Genomic DNA, 6,000 nt, shown 5'->3' on the forward strand with positions numbered 1-6,000 from the left:
AGGTAACCAAAACCCATTTTGTCACTCATTTCTCACTGACCTCTATCTTACTTTTGCTTTTCTTTCTTTCCTGTCTTCTTAGTCCTCTCCAACTTTCTTACTCTTCTCCTGCTCCTTCAATAAAACAGCTTCAAAAGCAGTCTCCATCAGCATGCATAACCATGAATAGGGCAAACTGATCAAAAGAGGCAGTACAGCCTAAAGGATAAAAGGGCATGGGTTATAAAGTCAGAAATAGTGAGTTCAAGTTCCAGCTCTGCCACTTAGAGGAGTGATCCTCGGCAAGTTACTCCTTAATGTAATACAAGGAAAATTAGCACTATATCTACCTCATGGATGTATAGGGTGATTAAATGTGATTAATAAATGCAAAATCTTGGCCAGGTGCGGTGGCTCACACCTGTAATCCCAGCACTTTGGGAGGCCGATGCTTGAACTCTGGAGGCGGAGGTTGCAATGAGCCGAGATTGCACCATTGCACTCCAGCCTGGGCAACAAGAATGAATCTCCATCTCAAAAAATTAAAACATTTAAATGCAAAATCTTAGGACAGTGAGTAACAAATTAAGCTCTCAATGAATGGTAGCAATAATTAACATAAATTAAAAGTGCCAGCCAGGTGCGGTGGCTTATGCCTGCAATCCCAGCACTTTGGGAGGACGAGGCGGGCGGATCACCTGAGTTCGGGAGTTCAAGACCAGCCTGTCCAACATGGAGAAACCCTGTCTCTACTAAAAACACAAAATTAGCCCGGTGTGGTGATGCATGCCTGTAATCCCAGCTACACGGGAGGCTGAGGCAGGAGAATCGCTTGAACCCGGGAGGCGGAGGTTGCAGTGAGCTGAGATCGCACCATTACACTCCAGCCTGGGTAATAAGAGGAAAACTCCATCTAAAAAAAAAAAAAAAAAAGGCTATCCACCTGGTAAGAGACAGATAGATTGCTTTCAATTCTCCACTTCACAAATATAAAATATAACAGGTTGGGCACGGTGGCTCACGCCTGTAATCCCAGCACTTTGGGAGGTCGAGGCAGGTGGATCATGAGGTCAAGAGATCGAGACCATCCTGGCTAACACAGTGAAACCCTGTCTCTACTAAAAATACAAAAAAAAAATTAGCCAAGCGTGGTGGCAGGCGCCTGTAGTCCCAGCTGCTCGGGAGGCTGAGGCAGGAGAATGGCGTGAACCCGGGAGGTGGAGCTTGCAGTGAGCCGAGATCCCACCACTGCACTCCAGCCCAGGCGACAGAGTGAGACTCTGTCTCAAAAAAAACAAAAACAAAAACAAATATAACAAAAAAATTCATATGTGGCTTATGTAGATAATAATGCTATTCTCCAAATACTTCCAGACGTTTTGCTCAGCACAGAGTAGGACGGCACTTCCTAGCTACTTACTTTATCCTTGATGATAAGTGTGACGAAGAAGCTGCTTTGGTGGAGGAAATGTGAGTTGAACTGATATGTATTACTTAAGGGTAAAAGCTTTCAGAACCCATGTCGAATTTTAATTAACTTTCAGATTACTAGTGAATGTCTTTGTCACTGAATTACCTATTAACATGCTTTACACATTTTCATTTTTTTTAAATTTTGGGTTGTTTTTGTTATATGGGATTTCTATGTCTACGCTGGGTCTGTGACTATTGAGCACTTGAAATGCGGCTAGAAATGAATTTTTCATTTCATTTCATTCCATTTAATTTAAATTTAAAACTGAAGCAGCATTTTGGTAAATGTACATTTTACTTTAACTGTTATGTTAAGATATTTTTATTGTTTTATTATAGTGCACATTTTTCTTATATTATACATTATATATATTATACATAATTTCTTATGTACTATACATAAAAATATTCTTATGTACTATTTCTTATGTATTATACATAACATATTCTTATGTATTATTTCTTATGTATTATACATAAAAACATTACCAATGTAGCCAGTGTCAATGGACTGATTTAGTTTGAATGATTTTTTTCTATGAACTATGCAACATTGTAATGTGTTTATTTGAATATTTTATGCAAACAGCAAGAGTCATAGTGATACCTACTTAAAACATCTTTGATAATTAAATTTATGCACACTGCCAATCTCTGCCTTTTAATTAGCATATTTAGATCAATTATATTCAAAGTAATGATTGGTATGCTGGGCTTAAGTTGGCTGTTTTATTAATTGTTTACTGTTTGTTCCCTCTGTTTTTCATTCCTCTGTTTCCTCTTTCTCACCCTTCTGTGGGTCACTTGAAAATGTTTTAGAATTACATTTTGACTTTATAGTTGTTTGAGTATATTTCTTTGAATAGTTTTCTTAATGGTTTCCCTAGGTATTACAATACACTTGCAAAATTTATCACAGTCTAACAGCGTTGACATTTTACCACTTAGAGTGTAGAAACCTTATTTCCATTAGGTCCCTTCACTCTCTCACTTTTTTAAATTGAAATGTTTATTCAGCTAATTGTAGATTCACATGCAGTTGTAAGAAATAAGAGAGATAGATTCCTTATATGCTGATTCCGGTTTTCCTCAATGGTAAAACTTTACAAAACTGTATCATAACAGTAAACCTAGGATACTGACATTGATACAACCCACATATCATATTCAGATTTCCCCTGTTGGAATCATTTGCATGTGTGTGATGTATTAAGTTCCATATACATATATATATATAAAGTTCCATATACATATACATATATACACACACACGTGTGTGTGTGTGTGCGTGTGTATATATACACATATTCTTTTTTTTTTTTTTTTGAGACAGAGTCTCCCTCCATTGCCCAGGCTATAGTGCTGTGGCACAATCTCAGGTCACTGCAACCTCCGCCTCCCAGGTTCAAGCCATTCCCCTGCCTCAGCCTCTCAAGTAGCTGGGATTACAGGCTCCTGCCACCACACCTGGCTAATTTTTGTATTTTTAGTAGAGACAGGTTTCACCATGTTTGCCAGGCTGGTCTCGATCTCCTGACCTCAGGTGATCCACCCGCCTCGGCCTCCCAAAGTGTTGGGATTATAGGCGTGAGCCACCACGCTCGGCCAAGTTCCATATATTTTTATCTTCTGTGCAGGTTTGTGTATCCACCACCACAGTCAAGATGCTGAACAGTTCCAACATGACAGGGAGTCCACCTGATGCCTTTTACACCCACATCCACCTCCCTCCCACCTCTGTCAACCACTTTTTAAGATTCTAGACTAACAAGATGACTAATATCCTAAAATATCCTGCAGTCTGCAGAGAATCTTGGAATAATGTACAAATTAAATCCATTACTTCCCATCCCTTCAGAAATTATCAAATAATTATAAAAGGCAGGGTAGTGAAATTGATGCAATCTACTGATTATATTCAGATGTCTTAATTTTACTAGTATTCATTTGTGTGTCTGTGTGTGTTTATATAGGGTTTTGTTTTTGTCTTTTATTTTTATTATGTGTTTATATATTGTTTTATACAATGTTATCACCTGTGTAAGTCATGTACCCACTACTACAATCAAGATATTCAACAGTTCCAAAACACAAAGATCCTCTGTGTTGTTCTCATAACCACATCCTCCTACCTTCCCCCACCCCCACCCTCTGGCAGCCGTTTATCCTGGCAATATATATCCATTCCTAAAACTTCATATTTCAAAATGTTAGAAAAATGAAATCATATAGTATACAACCTATACGTGGCTTTTTTTTATTCAGCATAACACACTAGCGATTTATCCCTCCCCACCTCTTAAACATAATGTCTTAAGTATTTCCTCCACATACATTGAATACCACATCCGATTGGTATTATAATTTTTTAATCCTGTGATGGGCAGAATAATGCCCACCCTCAAAGATGTCCACATCCTAATCCCCCAAAACAGTTAATAGGTTATGTGGCAAAGGGGAAGTAAGGTAGCAGATGGAATTAAGGCTGCTAATCAGCTGACTTTAAAATAGATTATTCTATACTATCAAGGGGAGCCCGATATAGTCATAAGGATTCATAAAAGTGGAAGAGCAGCCAGTCCTATGCCCAGAGTCCCAGCTACTGGGGAGGATGAGGTGAGAGGATTGCTTGAGCCAAGGAGTTCCAGGCCAGTCTGGGCAATATAGCAAGACTCCATCTCACACAAATATTCAGACAGACAGACAGACAGACATAAGTGTGAGAGAAAAAGACAAAAAAGAAAACCAGAGGGGTAGCAGTGTGATTGTGAGATAGACTCAACCAACATTGCTGTCTTTGAAGATGTAAAAAAGGTGCCATGAGCCAACAAAAGCAGACGTCCTCTAGAAAATGGGAAAGACAAAGAAATGCACTCTCCCCTAGAGTCTCCAGAAGGAATGCAGCCCTGCTGACACCTTGATTTTAGCCTAGTGAGACTCATTTTGTGCTTCTGATCTCTAGAACTGTAAGATAATACATTTGTATTGTTTAAGCCCTTGTGTTTTGCAGTTACTTGTTAAAGCAGCAATAGGAAACAAATTTAAACCATTAAATATAATTTTTAAAACTCAGGAGATAAAAAATATTCTATTACAGTTACCCTATTTTTTCTCATTCCATTGTTCGTTCTTTCTTTCTAAAGTTCCATGCCTGCTGTTATCATTTCCTTTGAAGAATATCCTTAGTCATTCTTTAAAGGTAGGTCGACTGGTAATTCTCTTAGCTTCCTTTGTCTGAGAAGAAATTAAATTTAAACCTAGTATTGTAACTATAATAAAATCATTTTTATAGCTTAAAAATGAACCAAATTTAAATATAAAATGAATGCATATCACTAATGCAGAATAAAATGGAGATACAGAAACTAGTACTACAACTGGGCTATTAAAAGAAAAGGACTGAAAGAAAGCATGTCACAAATTCTACGATGAAAGGAAACTGCAATTTGCTGCAACACAGCAAAATGAAAAAAGCTATTTGTATGTAAAAAATATTTTAAGCAATAAATTAGACAATATTGAGAGACATTTTAAGTAAATACATAATGAATTTAATAAGACATTTCCTCTTGGAAGTCAAAAAAGAATCAAAATTGTAGTTCAAAATAGGAGTTGAATATATGACCAAAAAATCCTTTATGGTTCTTAACAGGATCTGAGATTATAATTTTATTTTATTTTATTTATGTTTTTAAGACAAAGTCTTGCCGTGTTGCCCAGGCTGGAGTGCAGTGGCACGATCCTGGCTCACTGCAACCTCTGCCTACCAGGTTCAAGCGATTCTCATTCCTCAGCCTCCCGAGTAGCTGGAACTACAGGTGCACGCCACTATGCCTGGTTAATTTTTTAATATTTTTTGGTAGAGATGGAATTTTGCCACGTTGGTCAGACTGGTCTCAAACTCCTGACCTCAGGTGATCCACTCACCTCAGCCTCCCAAAATGCTGGGATTACAGGCATGAGCCACCACACCTGGCCCCTGAGCTTGTAATTTTAGCCAGCTAAACGATGTGTTGGATTCTTACAGAAAGAAAGGAGGGAGGGAAGGAAGGAAACAGAAAAGGAAGGAAGGAAGGAAGGAAGAAAGGGAGGGAGGGAGGGAGGGAGGGAGGGGAAAGGGAGGGATGAAAAATGAAAGTTATTTTTAGTCAGATAGTAAAACAAATTATTTCAGTTGTGGAAATTTTGCTAGAAAATTATGAGAAAAAGACTAAAAAAGATATTTTACAAAAAGTGAAAGACCTTCAACTAAGCCATTAAACAATGGCTCACAAATTACAAGAACTTTCTAACAATATAGTATCAAAGATCAATTGATTAACAATTCAAAAAATTACAAGTACTTTTCGGATGATGTGATATAAGAGACAATGTCGGCTGGGCATGGTGGCTCACGTCTGTATTCCCAGCACTTTGGGAGGCCGAGGCGGGTGGATTACCTTAGGTCACGAGTTCAAGACCAGCCTGGCTACCATGGTGAAACCCCGCCTCTACTTAAAAAAAAAAAAAAAAAAAAAAAAAATTAGCCAGGCATGGTGGCGGGCACCT

This window comes from Chlorocebus sabaeus, chromosome 7 (genome assembly GCF_047675955.1).
Source record: "Chlorocebus sabaeus isolate Y175 chromosome 7, mChlSab1.0.hap1, whole genome shotgun sequence".
Lineage (NCBI taxonomy): Eukaryota > Metazoa > Chordata > Mammalia > Primates > Cercopithecidae > Chlorocebus > Chlorocebus sabaeus.